Genomic DNA, 24,121 nt, shown 5'->3' with positions numbered 1-24,121 from the left:
GATGTCCCTTGAACCATTGGCGCAGAAACTAAGAAGTGACGGTAGAGTTAAAGGCATCACGGTGGGAGACAGGGAGTACAAACTGGGGCTATACGCAGATGATATATTGCTTCACTTGACCGACCCCTTGGATTCGATCCCAGCTGCGCGTGATATAATTGAGGAATACGGTGCATTGGCCGGCCTAAAAATCAACACAGGAAAGTCAGTCCTCCTCCCGATTGATAAGAGTAGAGATTCCGAAATCGCACGCTTTGCCCCGCTAGGAGTCCAAGTCAGCCTCACTACACTCCGTTACTTGGGCATTAATGTCACCCGCGACCTTGACTCCTTATATGAAGCTAACTTCCCACCACTGTCACACGCTCTACAGAAAGATAGCCAACGGTGGTCCAAGCTCACAATCTCCTGGATGGGCCGTTTGAATGCCATAAAGATGGTCTGTCTCCCTAAGATATTATATTTGTTCCAGATGCTCCCCGTTAGGATGCCCCCGGAGTACTTCATGGATGTGCGAAAAATGTTTTTGTCCTTCCTGTGGCAGGGCCAGAGACCCAGAATTCCAAGACCCTTACTCCAGCTCCGCAAAGACAACGCGGGAGTAGGCCTCCCGGACATGGAAACATATTACAGGGCGGCGCAACTTAGAGTTCTTGTCCCACACTTTAGGCAGCGTTCGGAACCCCAGTGGATAGCGCTGGATAACTATCACCTTCGTCCCTTTATTGTACCCGAATGGTTATGGGTCCCCAGATCCCAGTTGCGTGAAAGAATCAGATCCCACCCTATCTTAGGTACGCTATGGGCAATCTGGAAACCAGGCAGGAAAATGATGGGAGTCACGACGTGGCCATCTCCCTTGGATCACCTTTGGTCACCAGGGATCCGAGACGCAATCCCAGAACCGGGAAGCTATGAAATGTGGTACCAAGCGGGGCTGGAAAGGGCGGGCCAATTATGGCGCGACTGAACCTTTATAACCATACAAGACCTCCAGGAGGCGCTTGGCATAGGCACGCTCTCAGTTTTCCTGTACTTGGGACTCAAAGGGGTTATGACAAGGTCAATCTGGAAGGACCAGCTGCAGAGGGATCTTACCCCATTTGAAACGATCCTTGATCGATGTACGGGCTCCAGTGGTCTGATAAGTGCTATGTATTCGGCCCTTATCGAGATTGATATCTCCCCCTCATTGGTGCTTAAGGGCAAATGGGAAGCAGATATGGGCAGACAAATCTCTGAAAAGCTGTGGCTAAACATCTGCAGACGCACTGCGAAATCCTCAATATCCTGCCAGTACAAACTCCATGCCATGAAACTTTTGTATAGATCGCAGTACGACCCGACCAGGCTTGCCAAAATGTAGCAGGGGGTTAGCCCATATTGTTGGAGGGGCTGTGGGAAGCGGGCTGGTTACTGGCACATGTGGTGGGGGTGTGCCATGGTCCAGACCTATTGGTCAGAGGTTCTTAGCTGGATCAGGGATCTGGACGATGAAGAAAGGGTAAAGCAGCCAATGTTCATCTTGTTTGGTCTGATTGAAACAGGGGACGAAGTTGTAAAAGCACCTAGGATGGTACAGGGTTTACTGATGGCTGCACGAGCCTGCCTCACTATGGCGTGGAAGAGGCCCAAGCTCCCTAGTAAAACTGAATGGCTTGGGGTTGCCCAGACTCTCTATAGAATGGACTACCTCACCGCTGCTTTACGCGGAGATCTCACTGATGTTGAAAGTGCCTGGTCTGAGTTCAGAGCCAAGTATGCCTTGTAAAGACAATGTGTGCAGTATATTGTTGCGATTTGTGCCAATAATGATAACAAACGAGGATTTCTGTTGTGGCGGCTCCATGTGTCATGTTATGTGTCCTGGTCGGATATCATATTTATACTCGAAGCTTTCTGGTGTTGTCTCATTGTTTAATGATGTTTCTCAATCACGCATTTGGAGATATTAGAGACGGGGGGAGGGGGGAGGGAGGGCGAGACTGGGTTTTGTTAATCCTATTCATTATACTGCTTAATTTTCAAGAACTACTGCACATGATATACGAAGATGGTACTTGTCTTACATGCTCATTCTAATTATTTATTGAAGGATTTCGGATGTAAGTGACTGTTGAGCTTGTACAAAATCAATAAAGTTTGAATTTAAAAAAAAAAAAAAAGAGGGTTGAGCCCCTCTTTTGGCAGATGATATGAAGACATTGCAAGGAGTAACAAGAAGAAATAATTTGAACATACAGTCTGCCTTACAGCTTTCGCCAATGAAGAAAGGCAGGTAGTCCAAGAGCGAAGCAAGATCCATCCCCTAAGCATGTCCCGGGGAACAGAGGTAGATACTGAATCCAGAGGACCCTCCAGCAGCTCAAGAACGAGTACCCACCAGCAAACAGCATGTCCTGCTAGGCTCTGCAAGCAAGCTTCCTAGGTGGGAAGTGTCATGACCCTTGCCCCTGGCCCTCACTGGCAAGTCAGCCTTCCAGTTAGGGCCAGGTCAAAGGCCTTAAAACCTCATCGAAGACTCTCTTGGAGTCAGCCTGGCGCCTTTGGCGCCATGCTCATAACCATCATGAATAACAACATTAGAATGGGAATATTTACTTGGGACTATTTAACTTGGGGGTGTTCAGCCAACATGGAGGCACACACATAGCTCTGTTACAAGGAACTGAGCTATGCGGTCTAGTCTTTTGGGTGTGGCAGGCCTGGGACTACTTTACCTGGACTACTTTGGGTGTAGCAGGCCTGGGACTATTTTACCTGGACTACTTTACCTGAGACTATTTAAACCACACCCTAAAAGCAGAACATGCTTTGCGTTATTTTGCTGTGGGCAGCGTAACGCTCACCATGTCCAGTTCTTTGATGCCAGCTTACTTGAAACCAAGGACCTGCAGAGAGAGAAAGAACACTACGAAACTTACCTGGAACAGTATCCTGTCTTCAATCTATCACTGACTTCAGTTCCACTCACCTTAAGGTACGAACTCCATCATCCGGCACCGCATGCATCCTGGAATACCATAACCTGGAAAGAGGAGAAAGAAAGGCAGCATTAGTAAGCGTTTACTCGCGTTTACACACGTTTCCTCCCGAATGAAGAAAGCCACACAATTCTTACCTGGGTAGTCATCTCCTGGTCAGTATCATTGCTGGAACATTACGGTGCTCGGCGAGGAACATCGCAACCTGCAAGAAGAGAAAAGACATAGGTTAGCAAAATAAAAGGCGAAACAGCACAGTGCATCGTGCATTACTCACCGGACAGCATCGCACACACCGTGCTTTCGCCTACCGGTCCATGCTCATCTTCAAACTGCATGACAACACCAAAATACCTTTCCATACCTAAAAGGAAAGAAGCAAGACATTATTCAAACTAAGAGGAACAAAAGAACTGCATATAAAGTCTGTAAAGCAGCAAACCTACAGAGTCGTAGCTGGCCTGGATTCCCACAGGGGGGCTTGCACCAGTGAAGTAACTTGGTCGCTGCTCGCCCCCACATCTGCGTGCCCCTGCCACGAGGAGCATGACGGAGAATCCACCTTTTACAATATTAAGGTGAGGAGAAGGCCCAAGGTGGAGGAAGGAGTTGAGGCCAAAGGAGGTGGGAAAACATAAAGACAATCTGGTATTGAATCCAGCTCTCCTATATTGCAGACCCATCTTTAACCAGAGGCATTACCAAGGGACTGTGAGAGGGCTTGAGAGTGCAAATCATCCAACCAGGGCTGGGTGGCGTCCCCGTGGATACCAGGTGAGCGTAACAGAAGTGCCAGAGAGTCTCTGTCCCACACCAAGGACAATGCCATTGCCTGCAACACTCTCCTCCGCTTGGGCCATCCGCATCAAAGGACAACACGAGCCCAGCAAAGAAGCTAGGAGAAGTGCACCGTCAAACATCAACCAGAGTCTACTTTTAAGGAAATTTTTGAGGTAGTCGAGCCCCTCGAGCTACAACCAACTGCACCACTGACTTTTGTCACACTGCAGTCGCTCACTCCGCCTTGACCAGTGCTTCAGACCCACCAACCAGCACTGAGCTGCCATGTAGGCTAGCATGCAACCGTCCGACCAGCCTCACTTGCCAAACTGCCTGCCACCTGATATCCGCAGCTGTCACCAGTCTTTAACTCTGACGCAGAAACAGAAGCTGCTAAGCACCCTGAAACCGATTTAGCTCTGTCGAGCACCATGAACGTCTACAAGCACAAGGTACATTGTGGTTCTGTCCCCCCTGGTCCTTCTCCAAAGGCGCGTAGTGACATTTTATGACCCACTGCTCGCTTTGTGCTAAAGCCAAGTATCCTTGAACAATTGTTATTAATTACTTTATCGACTACTCTTCTGTCAGTATCCAGAGTGCATCCCTTTTCCTTCTATGGAACTGAATTCATATAAAGGTTGTATTTTGTAGTGTTCTAGAACTGTCTGTTGGAAAATAATAAAGTATATATTTGTATACAAACGTGACTGGTCAGTCCATTTTATCATTGGGTAATAATTGTATTTTCGCTGTGTTGCAACTAACCACCGATCCACGACCTTGCAGAGATAAGCCTGCCATTCTGTCCATGTTACTAAAATTGGATAAGGAGGTTTATGAATTACTTGTGTTTCCAATCTGTTTGGATCCCTTCGGGTGTACCAGAGGTGTGGGGCTGATTGATGGTTTAGAAACCGATATTCATCCCTGGGCCACTGGTGCCCCAGAAGTTGATTTGTCACATCCACACCACACTTACTTTAATAGTCGAAGCACTTTGACGGCTGCAGGCTTCCTGTTGTCCCAACTGACACCGGCAAACACGATCTGGAGCTGCTTCTCTAGGAGATGCGCTTTGCCTTGGGGCCCTTAGCCGAGGGCTGCCCTGGAAGGGCCTTTGAAAACAGATGTTCCAGTCACAGGCATTCACAGCTGTGGCACGGATCAATGAGATTCAAACAGGCAGAGAGACACCTGACGGGCAGAGAGACATGTGACCAAGCAATTAGGGCTTTACTGTCCTTTAGGGGTGGGATCAGGCCTGATTTGCATTTGGTCTTTCCCCTTCTGTAATGGCTTGGCAGGCTGAAAAACGACAGTCTGGAGGGTTGCCCAGAGCTGTGCCGTGGTTACGATTAATTCAAAACCTTACAGCAATCACCTTTTGCTTTGCTTAAGTCCAAAACCTTCCAGCCATCACCTTTTTGTTTTGCTTAAGTCACCCTGAGTGGGACGGGTATGCCCAGACATGGGTCCCGAGTCTGCTGGGCCTAGAGACCCAAGTGTCAAGGCGAAATCAGGTACCAGCGCAGAAGCAGCATAAATTCCTACCTCCCCTTAGCGGTCTTGGTGCCTCGATTGGGTAAACGCAGGCCACCGCGACCCCCATGGTGAACGAGGGTTAGGGTCCACAGATTGGATAGGTTGGGGGGTTGTAGGAAGACCGGATTGAGGGTTAGGGTGAGGTATTGGCTAGGTAGGCGATTAAGGAGAAAGCATGCTTCTAGGCTCTTGTTCAGTGAACCTGTACTGCAGCAAATTGCTGATATGCTGCTTGTGTAAGTTCCAGCAACTCTGCGTGCACATATATGCATTAATTCTCCTCACATTCATACACCCACACTTTGGGGCGTTGCACTCACGTAAATCAGCACTGAGTTATGCCCCCTTGGATTGGATACGCAGGGTTGCATCCCCACACCACCTTTGAGGTGTTGCACTCAGTTAAAACCGCACTGAATTATGCCCCTTGGATTGGTTATGCAGTGTAGTATCCCCACACCAAACTTTTGCCACAGAATACCGGATACACAAGCAATAGCGCACCTCAGCGCTTAAACATGAATAGCTGAAAGAGCGCTTTGATGCTGGGAGCGAACACAAACATCAACATGGAATGCGTAAAGTAAAGGAAAAGCACTTAGCTCTGGCTTCCCATACGGCCGTATCTTGGATTGTCCTGCTGTCAGCAGCCCTGTGGACACCTGGGCTTGGGGGCGGCTTGCGCCTAACAAAAGGGGACACAGTTAGCGTGCACCCTCATTTCCAAGTACAACGTTCAATTGAGTTCAGAATTATACATGCTGAGTGAGCGGGCGTTAATCTGCATGCGGTTAGTATTAGTATTACAAGGGGTCTCTTTGATCACGTTCCCCCATGCGCTTTTGTGGCTCGCCAGACTGTCACTGTGGCAACCGGAGCCCCTCCCGCGTGAGCTAAGCACTCGGTAGAATGTTAGCAGCATGCGTCATCAAGTGTTAATAAAGGTAAGCACTTATCTTTTAGGTTTACGGGCCTGAAGATTCAGCTTCGGGCGAGGACTGGCCCCGCAATGGGCTTTGGCTCTGTAGCTCTCTGCAAATGCATCAGCTCGGAGGAAAAGTCGAGCGCGAACAAGTGCTCTGGTCCTGCACATGCGGGTGTGTCTTTCCCCGCATACGGGTGAACTTGGGCGTTGACCTGGGCGTCGCCCATCATGTTTACAGGCCCTATGTGCCTGGCTTGCCCAATGGGAGGTTCCCGGGCTGCTGGGGCTGTAGTTCTGGAGCTGGGCTTGCTTGGAAACATGTTTTTTTCCTGGTCCTGCGCCTTGTGGGTTCCTCCTGCCACTTGTCAGTAGATGCCAGCCTTCCAGACCTGACACACCTACAAGAAAGGCAGAGGTGGCATCTACCGAGTGAAATGGCACCCACCATACCTGCAACCACCCTACGCTTGCGCTCTATGACAGTATATCCCCGTCCCACAGAAGGGCCTGGTTTAGTGTGATGGTTGTGATGAAACAGGCACAAGAGCCGAGGAGCATGTACATTGGTGGCGGGCTCCCACGACCAATCATCGGGGCCAAAACCCACCCCGTCAATGAAGTACTATAGATGACCTCCCATCACTCGTGAATTGAGCATAGCTCGTACCTCGTATTGGGGATAGCCCTCCACTAGGGCGGGTGGTGGTGTTTGCATATGTGTATGAGGTGCAGCTGGTTTCAAAAGTTCTACATGGAATACTGGATGTATTTCCATATGTGGGGTAGTTGGAGTCGCATAGCAACTGGGTTTACAATTTGTGTGATACGGAATGGGCCGATAATACAGGGTTTACATTTTTGAGATCCAGGCAATTGCAAATGCTGTCTTGAGAGCCAGGCTTTATTGCCCACCTTGTAGTCCGGACTGGCTCGGCGCCTTTTTGTCGGCATACTTTTTACTTGTGTTCTTGGCGACGTCTAGGTTCTGATGTGCCTTTTCACATGTCAGTGTCAATAGTTCAACTCTCGCTTCAACGGAGGGCAACACATCCGAGACGTGGGCTGCTGAAGGCTGAACGTGAGGGTTGTACCCGTAAATCGTGTAGAATGGAGAATATCCCATAGAGGTGTGCTGGGAGTTGTTGTATGCTAGCTCTGCGAGCCAAAGGGTTTCCACCCAAGCCCCCTTGGTACTATGTGTAAAACAGCGTAGGTACTGTTCAAGCATTTGGTTCAGCCGTTCTGTTTGTCAGTCTGTTTGGGGGTGATGACTGCTGGACATTTGCAGCTCGATGCCAACCTTCTTACAGAACAGTCACCAAAACCTGGATGTAAATTGGGACCCATGGTCCGAGACGATGTGCTGTGGTACACCGTGTAGATGAACTATGTGCTGTATGAGCAGGTCCACGAACTCGCTAGCCGTCGGCAGGCCTCTACAGGGAACGAAATGAGCTAGTTTAAAGAGAGAGTCTCTGACCACTATTATCGCGGTGTACCCTTGGCCTGGGGGTAACTCAACAACAAAATCCAGGGAAAGAGTATTCCAGGGCTGCGTGGGCGTGGGTAAGGGCCTGAGAAGACCCATTGGTTTTTTTATGATCTGTTTTATTTTGGGCACATACTTTGCAATGTTTCACATACTCTTGGACCTCTTTGTGGAGGTTAGGCCACCAATAATGCCGTTGGATCAGCTCTTGGGTCTTGTTTATGCCTGGGTGTCTGGCCAATGGTGAATCATGGCACCATTTGAGTGCTTGTGTTTGTAGGTCCGTGGGCAGTAACAACACAGTTTTCCCTTGGTATGGGATCCCATTGAGCAACTGGGGTTCCTTCTTCGGATCCTCCCATTGGAGCAATTCCTTTGCAGTCATAGCATCCCCAATTTGTTCGAACAGTGTACTGGTCACACTACCTATGATTCTTGTCGGGGGCATTATGGATCTTGCAGCTTCTTACACACCGGCTGAGACAGGCGAGTCTGGGTACCTAGACAATATGTCTGCTTTTTTGTTTTCTTGCCCCGGGCGATATGCCACCACGAAATTGAAGTCTGTGAAATACATGGCCCACCGTAGCTGGTGCGGGGTGAGGGCGCGTGCAGACTTTAGAAACTGGAGGTTGTGGTGATCTGTCAAAACCGTGATAGTGTGCCATGCTCCCAACAGGTAATGTCTCAATTCAGCGAAAGCAGCCTTGATGGGGAGCAGCTCATGATCCGCTATGGTGTAATTTTGTTCCGCCGGGTTTAGCTTCCTCGAGTAGTACGCCACTGGATGCAAGTGGCCTGACTGATCACGTAGAGATAGGATCATGCCCAGTGCGTAAATGGAAGCATCTGTTTCTACCAGGCATCCCTTTCTTAAGAAGTCGTGTTATGGCCAGACTTTTCTGGGTGAACCCCTGAATAAACCTTCGGTAAAAGTTCACAAACCCTAGCACTGATTGTACCTCCTTGATGGTTCTTTGGGCAGGCCAGTCTAGGATAGATTGTACTTTATGAGTGTCCATCTTGACCCCATCCGGTGATAGGATGAACCCGAGGAATTCCACTGTAGTACAATGAAACAAACACTTTTCCAGTTTGGCGTACAAATGGTGTTCCCGCAAGCGCTGTAGGACGGATTTTCGGTGTTGGACATGTTCTTGTCTGCTTTGGGAATAGATCAGATGTCGTCGATGTAGACCACGACAGAGATGTCCAGATACCCTTGAAGGACCTCGTCCAAGAAATGTTGGAAGGCAGCAGGTGCGTTGCAGACACCGAATGGCATGACTTGATATTTGTACAATCCAAATTTTGTTCTAAAGGCAGTTTTCCATTTGTCTCTTCATGCACCCGCACCAGATGGTATGCTCCTCGTAGGTCCAGTTTGGTATGGATGGTAGCTTGCCGAACTTGGTCCAACAGGACTGCTATGAGAGGGAGAGGGTAACTTTTCTTTATGGTGATACGGTTCACTGCTGGATAGTCAATACAGGTTCTGAGGTCTCCGGTTTGTAGAGGAGGTCCCAGATATGGCCTGCACTCAAGCCACCCATTTTGAAATACCAGGAACATACTCGCCGAGATATGTGATGTATGAGGAGCAAATAAACCAACAGAGAGCCACACTGGGGCTCTGCCCAGTGCCCATCAGAAGAGCAATACCTGTTGAAGTGCCAATAACCAGACAACCATGGGCAGCACGGTACCCATTGAGACAACCGTACCAGCAGCTGATGCGAAATGAAGACTAATTACATCCTGTCCCAGAAGAGACCTAAAGGGCCCTAATCGAAGGCAAATGGTGACAACAAGGGCCTGGACAGATTTACAGATGAACGAAATAACAACCAAAGGATGACAAGCAAAGATGAAATTATATGAATAAAGAGGTAAAGGACTTAAAAGCAGAGACAATGGTGAAATATAAAGAAATGTAACCATAAAGCTGGATGTAAATATGCAACTAGCCAAACGCCTGTAAATAGGCTTGCAATGCAAGAAGCTAAGGAAACAGTACTGCTTGCTATGCTTAGTAGAAGACTAGAGCAGCAAGCGCCAACTATATATCTACCTCAAAGAAGCACATTATACAAGTGAGAATCCATTTTACAAAAGCAGAATTAAGCCCAGGATGATAGTAGTCAAACAGGCCATGATTCATATACCAGCACAAAGCCAGACGAAAGACCGGAATCGAAACTTAGCAAAAAGCAGCTCATGCCTGGGAATTCGATTCACCCAAGTAAGGGAGGAGCGCTGCAACTTCGAAGAATCGAAACTTAAGAGCATAGCAGCCTGCCAGTGAAGGTCGAGATAAGGAGGCCCAGGCAGGTGGCAAGGCCTAAGGGACAATCAAATACAAAAATAGAGGGAAAATGAAGAAGATTCACGGTGTACTAAAACGAGACTAGCCAAGCGCGAAGACGTACCAACTTCTGATGTCACCCAAACTCAGAGGATGCCATAACCTTTCCCGATAAGAAGCTACAGTTTCGAGTTCATCTTCAGCCAACTAATTGACACATAGCCCTAAAGTACTGACTGATGGAAGGGAGGCAGGGTGAATCGTGGGGCACACTGCATCTGGGTGAACATTCTGCATGCTGCTAATTAAAGTGGAGATTTATGCCTTGGGGTGTAACTGACCCAATCACAATGGACCAAATAATCTAGGGTTTTATAGCTAGTAGAACCAATGAGACGTCGTACTTGTCTTGACGTCTAGCACGGGTGATGTAGAGGGATGGGCGTAGATGCCCACCCGATAAGTTATCCAATCCTCACACACTGTTACTATATACAGATATAGCACCTACACTTAGTTTTCTTTTTAACCAATAGAATTGCATGACAAACTTTTGAGTGTTACAAGTCAATGATGACGAGAATGTGCTATACATATTGCTGTCTGAATGAAGAGTTCGGAAGTTGAAGCGAGACGGGTGATCGCATCACTAATGATTTCCTAATGTTTCCCCGTTTTTTGTACTTGTCATATAACGAACTTCCCTTTGCCAAACCATTGAGTTGTCCTTATTGATTGGTGTTGGAGTAAGAGAATCCCGCACCCCATCCACCTCAAGGTGCAGCTATCTTGTCTTAAAGTACTCGAGGGTGAGCTCTGATCCCATGGGCCCGTCAGAGGTCGCTCTGCCCTCCTGTACACTTGGTAGCGGAAAGGATGGTTTGTGACCATCAATTATTGATTATTGATTAAAATAAGACCCCTATTGACTGTCAACACGAAGTAACTCTAGGTTTTCAGAGATATCACAAGTCCTTCGCCATTTGGCCGAGTAGACTGTGAAGCTTCCCGTGGACAATGATATTTATACAAATCTGCAATGAGTCTGAAGGAACCCATTTTTTAAAACATAAACCTTTCCATTCCTATGGGCAGCGGAACAGGCAAAAGACTAAAGGAGGTGTTAACGGAGGCAGTGATCCCGAGGATCCAGAGAGGAACGATGCGAGCAGTGAGTGAAACAATAAAACACAAACAAAAAAATTGAATGCTTTGGCAAAATGTCATGGGTATTAGAACAAGTAAGGGAAAAGGTAAGGGAAAAGGTAAAGGTAAGGGAAAAGGTAAAGGAGGGAGGTGGAAAAACAAAATAGTCAGAAGTAGAGAAGACTATGTATATATGGGGATAATGACTCGGGAATAATTGAATAAATAGAGAATACCGGGGTAGCCACCTGAGAAGAGAGAGAATACCGGGGAGCCACCTGAGAAGAGAGAGAATACTGGGGTAGACACCTGAGAAAAGAGAGAGAATACCGGGGTAGACACCAGAGAAAAGAGAGAATACCGGGGCAGACACCTGAGAAAACAGAGATTAACAGGGCAGACACCTGAGAAGAGAGAGGATACCAGGGCAGACACCTGAGATAAAGATAGGGGATACGCCTTATTCCTGCGCTTTAATATAGCAGTCAGAAGAAACGTGAACTCAGAGCCCACATAATAGGGGACGACTAGGCTACTACCACGTTTAAAGACGTCGTAAAAGGGTTCGTTTAAACTCCATGTAGGGGTACAAATTGGAGGCAGAGATATTTGTGTCCAGCTGATGTCTGTCTAGTCTGTCAAATTGCTGTTGTACGTGTTCTGTCGTATGTCACATGTAAGGAAATTTGTCTCCTTGTTGTTTGAAATTAAGTAGGGTTTTTACGCGATTCTATAGTCAAGAGGGAATCACACGTGAATTGATGTTCTTGAAGTAAATTGGTGATACAAAATTCTGGCAGGAAAAGATTGGATTGGAGCTTGCGGTATTTGGTGCTCGCTCATATTGTTGGGAGTGTTGAAGTTGCATGAAAGTATTGTTAGAAACAGATTTAAGCATGGAAGACATTACTCCATTAGCACACTTATGTAAACAACTGCCGAAACATGCACCCAAGCTTAAGAAATACAGCACTGAGTGGGTTAAGGGTACCGCGCACAAGATGTTTATGCCGTGGCCACAAAATGGGTCTTTATCTAAAGCTGTCTTACAGCATATGACGAATAACTTGCATGCCACATATACAGGCAAGAAACTAGAACAGCCTTGCTGTTCTAGAACTTTGGAAAATGTTCAAACAGTCGAAGGAGGAAGAGCCACCGACAGAATGGATACTAAATGTATGCACGGAGGGGGGTGAGACGCCTACCCCGCCACCTGCCCCACCTGAAACAGAAACTGAGGGAAGTAAGCCTGAGGGACTCTACCCATTAAGGGAGCTTAAAGCAGCTACAGGGTACAGCAACCCCACATATGAGTTACCTATGCCTATGTACAGTAGAGACGAAAATAAAAGGAAGGATCAGGATAAGAATCTTGCCTCCGCAGTCCCGAGGGACAAGGAGAGACGCGAAGATGAGAGGAAGGACCAGGCACAGATTAGTGCATCTCTCAATAAAGAATGAGAGGGAAAGAAATGGAACGGAGGGGAAAGCAGAACTGATGAGATAGCATTCGCAACAAACGAATGGATGGGAGGACAGATATTGTTGAAACTCGATGGAAAAGGAAGTGATGATGTGAGACCTAAAGAAAAGTCAGATGAGACACGGAGAAGGAGAATTAAAAGGAGTTAAGGGACGAAAGGATAAGAAGAAAAGATAGGCTAAGGCGAGAATAGCTATATCGCGAGGAGCAGGAGAAGCAGCTCGATTGCAAACAGAAAGCAGCCTATGACCAATACAGACAGAAACAGCTAAGGTTGGAAGAAGAGCAAATGGTACGTGAAAAAAGGATAAGGAGGCAAAAAGATGAGGAAGGTTGAAGCGCAGATGAACTTTGAAATGAAAGGAGAAGGGAAGAAGATAAGGTCAGAGAAGAGGCGAGGAAGCGCAAAGAATTTGATGGTGATATTGAACGTAAGCGTAGACAGATGGCACGCAATCTCGAATATTTGGAGCGAGAAGTTAAAAAACCTGATCCTGTTGAAGACTGGGAAGACATTGAAGAATTCTTTCCTGCGTATGACTCAGTACCAAGCACGACTAGGGCAAACATTGAAGATGACTTTGACACCAGAAGCATCGGGGAAACGATCGATAAAATATATGATGAAATGGGGCTAGAGCAAATATCCCGAGGGGAAAGGGAAGACGAGCGCTTGGAAAGCACTCAGCTGTATGACACTGAGGATGTCACCCGAAGTAGTGGGAGCAGGCGACTGTCCTTGGAGAGACTAGAAATTAGTAAAAATGATGATGACACAAGGAGTTGCGTGAATTGGGAACAGTCAATGTCCGAATCCGGAGAGGAGATGGAGTGCGAGACAAATAAAGAAGGGAGACGGCGTGAAAAGTGGCACCCAATGGACAAAGGGGTAAGATAGTCAGACGCTAGCGAGTCTACACCGAGGATATCAGAGTCTGCCACGCAATCTGACCAGCATGAAGCAACACCCCATGGTCAGAGGGGGTTGTCAGCACCCGCCTATGCAGACAGGTTGAGGACATTGCCAGGCAGACGGCGATGTGCGAATATTACCCCAGTGGTAGACAGAAGAGCTATGGGGGAAGAGAAAGAAGGCTGCGCATTCCAATTTCCGCTATTAGAAAAAGGGGGGAGCAAGACCACAATATATTCCATGGCCACACATGGATCGAGAAAACCTGAAAAACAAACTCCCAATGCTGACATCGGGAGCTGGGAAGTGTATACACAAGTTAGAAAAAATGACAAGGGGTGTCACGTTAGCTATAGGGGACATTAAAGGTCTCCTGATTGCCATACTTGGTGAGAGAGCAGACGATGTGGGGACACGGGGAGGGTACTCTGGTGTAACCATAATTAACACTGCACACGACGGAGCGCCATTTAATAATTGCTGAGCAGCAGTATGGAAAGCAATACGAGTGCTTTATCCGGACACTTCCGATATGGGAGCTATAATGACTCGAAAAATGATGGAGTCAGAAGATCCGTTGATTTTATATCCAGAATTTCCAAGACGCATGGGTGCTTGAAATGCATGAATCGTGGACGAAATCTATACCAGTGTTTTATCACATATTGTGCCAAGGGTTGCCAGAACCAGTGCAGAAACAGCTCAAGAAATTGGTAAGGGTTGAGGCTAAACCTTGGGCTGAAATACAGTTAACTATCGCACATTACTGTAGATTGTTGCAAGAAAAGAATCGGAAAAAGGAGGCAACTCGAAAGGGTGAGGAAGCGAAGCTGGTGCAAAAGAAATTATCAAAGTATGCTCTTGAAGGAGGCATGCTAACTAACCCAGCGGAACAGAACATACAACAGGTGGTTAACCCACAGTAGAATAACCAGCGTAACGTAGGACAGTACCCAAGGGGAAGAGGATCTAGAGGAAGAAGATGGCCGAGTAATCAAGGAGGGTTCCAAGGCAATCAAGGAGGCTTTCAAAACGTGCAAACAGGCAGCCTAGATATGTCAAACGGACAAATAATCTGACCACCACCAGTATGCTGGATGTGTGGAATGACGGGCCATTTAGCACACATGTGCAGAAGTCAAGGCGCGTGGCAAAATGGCCAAGGAATGGGAGCAGGCATGGCAAATCCACCTGCAATCCAACAACAGGGCAGTACACAGAATCACACAGGGCAGCAAGGTGCGCAACAAGGGGTTCAACCCCCGAATATGGGGAATTTGCCACAAGGTCAATTTCAACAGGCACCACCGCAAACGTCTCAGGGCACAAACTCCGGAAGGGGAGGCAGCCCAAGGAATGGAGGGAATCCACAAGTGTACAGTGGACTGAACTTATACATGAACTAGGACAGCTCACTGGGAACCCTGATGTGCTCTATCCTATCAGTGACACCGGACCCTAATCGGGAACCTAGGGTGAATGTCGTCATAGGGGTAAAGAATATTCCTTCTTAGTTGACATGGGTGCAACACGCTCGTGCATACAAGAAGGCAAGTTTTCCTTGTCCGGCAAGGCCATAGATACTCAGAGTTTTACAGCAGTTCACAGTCGAGTTCCCTTTACAGACACACTCCCAGTCTCCATAGGAGAGTGCAACATGAATGTACCGTTATTATATGCACGTCAGACCCCAGTACACATTTTGGGTTGTGACTTAATGACAAAATTGAACATGACGATCTCGTTTACGGAGGAGGGCATAGTATGCTCCACTCGGGAATGCATTATTCAAACGTGTGCAAAATCATCAGGGCGTACTCAGGACATATAGCCATGAGAGCTATACCATTAGAGCCAGAAGTGTTCACATATGGCATGCGTGTGCTTATGGCATGATTACCAGGCCTCGCAGATAGAATTATGAGAACCCCTGATGAATTTCTATTCAGACCAAGAATACCTATGCATGAAGAGGAGGGACAAGTATTTCCCTTAATGATATATGCAGCAGCAGTGCGAGGGAAAGTAGTATTGGTTGACGGATACGATGATGAAGGCAGACAATGGTGCGCAATTATCGCCATTGAAGAAGGTATCGAGTGACTGCCGTCACCGATGACGATCAGTTTGAAGAATGACCACACTCGGAAGAGACAAGGGTGGAAGTGAGTCTCATATTTTGGGTAAAAATGATCAAAAGAGAAGTGCCCCAGAGAATGATGTTGGCACTGATACGTCCGGAATACTTTGACGACATGGCCCAGGTGCCTGTCTCAGTATGGACTACAGGACCATATGACTTAGGCCTCCTCAAGGGGGTGGGAGAAGTGAAAATTAAGCTGAAACCAGGAGCAATTTTACCGAGAGCGCGACAATATCCCATGTCAAAAGAGGCGGATGAAGGGATCGCGAAGATAATTTCCGCCTTGATGGACCGGGGCATCGTAGTGACTTCAGAGTCACCCTGTAACACAGTGATTTATCCCGTCAGGAAATCAAAGGGAGGGTCTTGGCGTTTAATCCAAGATTTAAGAGCATCAAACAATATTGTTGAAGCCGAGTTCCCTCTAGTCCCTAATCCATCTACAATCCTATGTAACATACCCATCGAGGCAAAATATTTCACGGTGATTGATTTGAAAAATGCCTTTTTCTCAATCCCGTTGCACCGAGACTCTCAAGATCTGACATCATTGACATTCAAACAAATGCGTCGGAAAAGCATGAGGTTGCCACAGGGGTACTGTGAGTCCCTGTCTATTTTTAACAGAGTCTTACAGATGAACCTAAGCAATATTGCATTTGAAAGTGTCATTTTGCAATATGTGGACGACATCTTGATCTGCAGCTCCACGGAAGAACAATGCAGGCACCATTCTATTCAGCTATTGACTACACTGGCTGAGATAGGTTATAAGGTTGACAAGGAAAAGCTGCAATACTGTCATCAGGAGGTGCTATACATAGGCCAGCTAATCTCAAATGAAGGTAAAAATGTGACCCCAGAAACGGCTGATGCCATCATGAACACGGCTAAGCCACTCACGATAAAGTAAATGCAGAGCTTTTTAGGCCTGTGCAATTATGTTAGAGCATGGGTCTTCGATTACAGCTCATATACCAAACCCTTGCTCCACGCCCTGAAGAAGGCCCAGGCGACAAAGGAAAAGATTGAATGGACTGAAGCAATGGAAAAGGGGTTTGCAGAACTCAAGAGAGCGATTTGTACGGCTCCAGTTCTCGGGATTCCTAATTATGCAGATTAATTCTACCTGTTCTCGCACACAGATGGCCGCATTATGACGGCAGTGCTTGCTCAAAGAACCTCGTAGGGGTACAAGCCCCTGGCATATTACAGTGGGAATCTGGACCCAGTAAGGAGAGGCCACTTCCCACGCGAACAAAGCTTAGCTGCTGCAGCGTTTGCCATAGAGAAAGCGACAACCATTGTGATGAGATGTTCTATGATGTTATACGTCGAGCACTCATTATTCACCATTTTAGAGAAACCAAAGGGTACGTTGACATCTCAAAGAGCCTCTGCCCATGAAGTGATTATATCTAATCCATCGATCAAAATAGTTTGGTGTAAAACAGTGAACCCAGCTACATTCATAGCAGAGCCAGTCACTGAAGGAGAGCCGATACATGACTGTGCAAACTATGAAGAATTCTATGATGAAATCGCCAGGGTGAAAGAAAATGCCCTGTCGGGAGGAGAGATCGTCTTTATTGACGGATCTTTGAGAATCGACCAAGAAGATGGACAAAGATACACAGGCGTCGCTGTGATGAAACACATAGCAAACAGAGAATTTCGAGTACTCGTCAGTGCACGAATACCATCTCATTATTCAGCGCAGGCTGGAGAATTATTGGCGTTGATACTCACCATTGAGAATCACGCAGACCAAGAAGTTACGGTGTACATTGACTCCGCCTATGTGACGTACACAGTGCACACGGGACTAGCACGCTGGAAAAGGAAGGGCTACCTCCGAGCAGACAGTAAGCCAGTGCAGCATGCAGCCTTATTGGACAGGCTTATTAAGGCACTACAGCTCCCAGTGGGCATAGCAGTCGTGAAATGCGCCGCCCACACCAAAATGAGAGATTTCATGTCACACGGAAACCACGTAGCAGACACTGAAACCAAGCATATGCCCTCCAAAAGTGAGACGATCATGGAAGTGGAAGTGGCGTGCACCCATGAGAGAATGATGGTGGCACGTACCACACCCGAAGCCTATAGTAATCTCGGGCAGACACAACTAATGGAGCTTCAAGGGGAGGCACAACATTACGTGAAGAACCTGTGGAAACGTCAAGGGTGTTCTTTAAACCCCTCTGACGGATTGTGGCAACAAATCAGCACTGGTAAACCAGTAATGCCTGTAGCCCTACTAAGAATAGCATTGGAGCAATTGCATTACCCATTACACATGTCAAAAGGAAATCTAGCAGCAACGCTTGCAGAAGACTGGTTTATATCGAATTTAGCAGAGCATGTTGTATTCTTTATGGTGAACTGCAAAATCTGCCAGCAATTCACCGCTGGGCACACATTAAAAGTAGTGAGAGGAGTCATCCCCCGGCCAAATGGGCCTTTTCAGCACTTACATATCGACATGATTCAAGTGTGTAACAGGTACAGATACTTAATTGTAGTGGTGTGTCCATTCTCTAGATGGATGTCAGGATTAGTCAGGCGAGTACAAAGGCAGCGAATATGGCAAGGGAAATGTGCACTAAATCACACAGTGAATAGCTTCGAATTAAACTACGTGCACACAGGAACAACGACTCATGTATGCTAGAACCCAGGAGTGCAAATAGAGTGTGACAACAAAACCAATATATGAAAAGGGATGTGGGGTAAGCACCTGACCGCGAAGAAAGTCGGCAAGCGCCTTACCCCCAATTGCTGTTACAGGTACTGACAGCGCTAAACCCACGTGGAGGGCAAGCAATGACAGGATCTGTGAACTAACACTCTTGATTGTATTAAATAAGGGAACTAAAGAACTGTACTCACGAGGACGAGATAACCTCTTAAATGTCAGCTAGCCCACGAATCCTGTTGATGAAACTGGGACCCCAAAAGGCTAGAACAGCAATGGGAGGAAAACTAAATACCTAAGTTGGAATAGTGATTACAAATTAGTGAGGAAAACATAAGCATTCACACAGGAGCTAGCTACAACCGCACACCACACCTAATAATCAAATTGGAAATAAATGCAGAAGTGCAATGGAAAACATGGAATGGATCTCAATAGAAAGTAAGGATCAGGAGCAGGGAAAAACGAAATAACCAATGCAAACTTCTCCCTACCCCTCCAAGGAAAAGACAGGAAGCTAATCTAAGAGGAAGGCTAAGGTATATGGGTTTACAGAAGCAAAGGACAGAGTCAAAGAAATATAGAACACAGACAAACTGGGCTGCATCTAAAAGGGGAAAGCACTGAGAAATGCTGCCTGCAAACAGAGGAAGACAAAAAGGGAATCAAGGGAGCAGAAATCAATTAGCGCATGAATCCGAGATTCAGGGCGGAGGAACAAGAAAACAGGAACTAGGAACTAGGTACAAAGGCAAGGAACAAGGAACAAGGGACTAGTCACAACAGGAACACTGCAAACGATGACCAGCGCTGGACTGAAGTAAGACTGAGGCTTTTAAAGCTGCTTAACGAGCACACGCCTCAGGTGTGCTGATTGCTGCACCTGCAGCCACAGCTGTTCCCTATCCTCCACCCAACCTTGTCCTGCAAGGGTGGAGGTGGAGCAGTGGGCCAGGCATTCTGGGAAGCATAGTCATTTGGTTAAAAAAGCATGCTGGCTGCCAAAAACCTGGAATGGATCCGGAAGGGAATTAGCTTGGAAAATAGGGATTTAGCGCTCCCAATTCATCACAGCACTGTAGCATAAGGTTCGGAGGAAAGGTCCAGTAGGGAATAAACCCCAAATCATGCCCCCAAGTGGTGGGAATGGGAGCGAAGGGAGCGAGTCGTGACAGTATACCCCCTCCTACGGCCGTCTTTGGGTGCCCGCCACCCGCACAAGGCATCTTCTTTCCATGATGGGAGTGCTTTTTCTTTGGAGGTGGCACTGATGGAAATGGTGGCCTGTGGGCAAAGGCAGATGGACTTCCATGATAGGAGTGCTTTGTCTTTGGAGGTGGTACTGATGGAAACGGTGGCTTCTGGTGAGGAAGAGACTCATGGTTCGAAGAAAGGCATGAAGGACTTGCAGGACCTGAAGCAGAGTTGGAAGGTCCAGGAAGCTCAGTCACTGGGAGTGGACCCTTATAAGTCTTTGAGGAGGGAGGCAGGCTGGTGCAACATGCCTTAGACAATGGTAGAAGCCCTGTTAGCCTTTCTGCCGAGAGTGGACATGCGGGAGGTGAGGAAATTGCTGGCTTCAGGAAAGGTTTATGTTCAGCCATTAGAGAAGGTGGCGGCTGAGGTAGAGGTTCAGATTTTCTTCTGTCATCCATCTGGGAAAAGGCTTGTGGTTGAAAGTGACTAAGGTTTGACTGCACATGTTCTACGCCTTGGAGACCTGAAAGTCCAATGGGTTGTACAAGGCTGGTACTCCTGGTGACAGTCGTGTAACCACCTTGTTGCACGTGGGATACAACAGCAGGGACGTTTGGCATACTGATAGGAGTGATAGACACAGTACTTGGTATTTCAGGCACACTCGCAGAAGGAGCAATAACAGACACATTTTGAACTGCAGCAGTCATTCCCGTCCTTTGGCTACTAGCACCCAACTGGTGCTTCTTGGCGGAATTCTGTTGCACAAGTCCTGTAGGTAATACGCCGGTCTGCACCACCCCCTGTGCATACCCAGGTGAGTGGTTCTGACTCACCACTTGGTCCAGCTTGATGACTCTGAAGCGGGAGCTGGCAAAAGTCTCAAACTCTGATGCTGCATTTTTAGGAGGCTCTGATTCTAAAGTGAAGCAGTTGGGAGAATCGTCTTGTGGAAAAGGCAGGCATTCTGGTGCTCCTCCTGAAGCAAAAGAAAGGCAAGCTAGACGTTCATCGACAGTAAATGGTTGGGATTCAGGAGGAATCGCTGGAGCAGAAGAAAATACAGCAGGATCTGATGGTGTAGACAGGTATACCTCTGATATTGGCAGCGAGGCTAAGCAGGATACAGGCGTCTCATGAACTGAAGGCAAATACTCAATATACTCCGGGACTGAAGACATGCACTTTTGATGGACTACCGGAGGCTCTAAAGCTGAAGGATGATCTGCAGGATGAGTCACTGTAGCTGAAGACAGGCAGGCCAGGGGAAACCTTGAGGCTGAAGGCATGCAAGCTGAAGCAATCTCGGTTGCTGGATACAAACATGTCCAGGTCTTTGGGACTGGCTCTTGAGTAAATGGCAGACATGGCAGCGGTTCATTGGTTGAAGACACGTGTGCCAAAGATGACTGCAGAGCTGTGGATTGGATCATAGAAGAGTCAATGGTTGTAGGAGGACAGACAGAAGTCTCAGAAGTTGACAGACTCATTGGTGGCTCAGGAATGGAGGGCACCTTTAGGGCAGTAGACCCCTTGGCACCAGTAACCAAAGACTGAGCTGTACCCTTGCAGTCCCTTTCTTTAGTGGGTGACACAGAGTCACTTTCTTTGTAGAAGTCAAAATCAACCAGTGGAATCACCATAGTAAAGTCTCTGTTAATCAGGATTTCGTCAATTGTCCATTCCTCTGTTTTAGCTTCTGAAAGAGGCAGATTAACAATCAACAGTTCAGGAATCGCCTGCCGGTTTTTTGGTTCTGTATACTGTGGAATGAGTTCATCAGAACATGAAATCTGTACTGTCTCTGACTGTTCGTATTGATCAGAATTGGCAGAAGGAAGAGTGAACCCAGAGGTAACATCGTTTTCCACATCAGCTTTAACATCTACTTCAGTCTCAGCAGCTGTATCAAGAGCAGGGCCTAAGCCTACTGTAGTGACTGAATCTGTGTATGCCACCATTGTGGATTGTGTTTGGAAATCAGAAGCTTGTATGTGTGCTAGCTCAGAATTATGACAAACTGCTACACAGGACATTTTAGGTAAATGAGTGGCTTGTAAATCTTCAGCTAACTGCAATCCCTGACAAACAGCAGAACAATTGTTAGAAACTGTGCCCAGATTAAGCGCTGTGCTAGACGAGAGACCTTCACTCCCAATAGATCTAACATATTGACAAATATCATGGTTTACCAAAGTCTCTGCACTCAGGGGCTGAACAGTGTTCACTTCCTCAACATCAACAGATAAAGTCTGAGGTGTATTCAGTAAAGAGTGCAAGGTTTTATTCTCCTCTTGTAAAGAAATGAATTCTTGTCTTAACTCCTCAAGCTAAGCTCTTAGCATGCCCTGCATTAACTGTACATCACTATCAGTAGGCACAGGGGGAGGCATAGTGGCATCAGGGCTGGATCCTGCACTAGCAATCTGGATGTGCGCCGATTGTACATTGTCCTCTACTGCTTGCAGGTTCTGTGATCTATAGTTTCTCTTACCAACTTGGTCTGTGTTTCCCTTAAGCAAACTATTGACATTAGACCTCTTGGCATTAGGGACTACAGTATGTACCTGTGCAAAGGAGTATGCTTTAGACTGAGGGTAGAAAACAGAAGTTATGCAATGAACCCCTCCATTCTTTATGTTTGTATCATGAAACTGTTCTATCTGAGGTGAAGCACAACTGGAATCATGGGGTTCAACAACAGAGGTACTCTTGTATAATAAGTCTAACAGTGTGTTGTTTTCTGTGGCTAAGGCTTGCACTGACATAGAATCGGGATCAAAACAAAAGATAGAACTAGGATCAGGCAATGTAGGATGTGCCATCCTATGGGAAAAATACTTTGCACGTAAATGCCCATTTGTGACAAGGAGTTCATTTAAGTCAGGACTAGTGATTTGATTGTCACAGGTAAATGTAGGGGAAGCTTTCTGTACAAACTTGTTAGAGGCCTTGCTGCCTTTCTTTCTTAAACTTGCCATATTCAATGGGAATTTTGGGCTGGTCATTCTGTCAGGATTAGTCAGGCGAGTACAAAGGAGGCGAATATGGCAAGGGAAATGTGCACTAAATCACACAGTGAATAGCTTCGAATTAAACTACGTGCACACAGGAACAACGACTCATGTATGTTAGAACCCAGGAGTGCAAATAGAGTGTGACAACAAAACCAATATATGAAAAGGGATGTGGGGTAAGCACCTGACCGCGAAGAAAGTCGGCAAGCGCCTTACCCCCAATTGCTGTTACAGGTACTGACAGCGCTAAACCCACGTGGAGGGCAAGCAATGACAGGATCTGTGAACTAACACTCTTGATGGTATTAAATAAGGGAACTAAAGAACTGTACTCACGAGGACGAGATAACCTCTTGAATGTCAGCTAGCCCACGAATCCTGTTGATGAAACTGGGACCCCGAAAGGCTAGAACAGCAATGGGAGGAAAACGAAATACCTAAGTTGGAATAGTGATTACAAATTAGTGAGGAAAACATAAGCATTCACACAGGAGCTAGCTACAACCGCACACCACACCTAATAATCAAATGGGAAATAAATGCAGAAGTGCAATGGAAAACATGGAATGGATCTCAATAGAAAGTAAGGATCAGGAGCAGGGAAAAACGAAATAACCAATGCAAACTTCTCCCTACCCCTCCAAGGAAAAGACAGGAAGCTAATCTAAGAGGAAGGCTGAGGTATACGGGTTTACAGCAGCAAAGGACAGAGTCAAAGAAATATAGAACACAGACAAACTGGGCTGCATCTAAAAGGGGAAAGCACTGAGAAATGCTGCCTGCAAACAGAGGAAGACAAAAAGGGAATCAAGGGAGCAGAAATCAATTAGCGCATGAATCCGAGATTCAGGGCGGAGGAACAAGAAAACAGGAACTAGGAACTAGGTACAAAGGCAAGGAACAAGGGACTAGTCACAACAGGAACACTGCAAACGATGACCAGCGCTGGACTGAAGTAAGACTGAGGCTTTTAAAGCTGCTTAACGAGCACACGCCTCAGGTGTGCTGATTGCTGCACCTGCAGCCACAGCTTTTCCCTATCCTCCACCCAACCTTGTCCTGCAAGGGTGGAGGTGGAGCAGTGGGCCAGGCATTCTGGGAAGCACAGTCATTTGGTTAAAGAAGCATGCTGGCTGCCAAAAACCGGGAATGGATCCGGAAGGGAAGTAGCTTGGAAAATAGGGATTTAGCGCTCCCAATTCATCACAGCACTGTAGCATAAGGTTCGGAGGAAAGGTCCAGTAGGGAATAAACCCCAAATCATGCCCCCAAGTGGTGGGAATGGGAGCGAAGGGAGCGAGTCGTGACAATGGATAGAATCAGGTCCATGTACACACCCAGACTCTATCTGTGCGGCCAAATTCCTGGTGAGGGAAGTATTCCCTAGATGGGGTGTGTGTGAAGTGATGAGATCAGACAATGGGGCTCATTTTGTAAATACACTCTTAGAACAAATCAGCTTGTTGCTTGGTATAAAGCACAAGTTCCTGTCA

The sequence above is a fragment of the Ambystoma mexicanum genome, chromosome 4q (genome assembly GCF_040938575.1).
Source record: "Ambystoma mexicanum isolate Mex_15411 chromosome 4q, UKY_AmexF1_1, whole genome shotgun sequence".
Classification (NCBI taxonomy): Eukaryota; Metazoa; Chordata; class Amphibia; order Caudata; family Ambystomatidae; genus Ambystoma; species Ambystoma mexicanum.
This window is presented reverse-complemented; position numbering follows the sequence as displayed.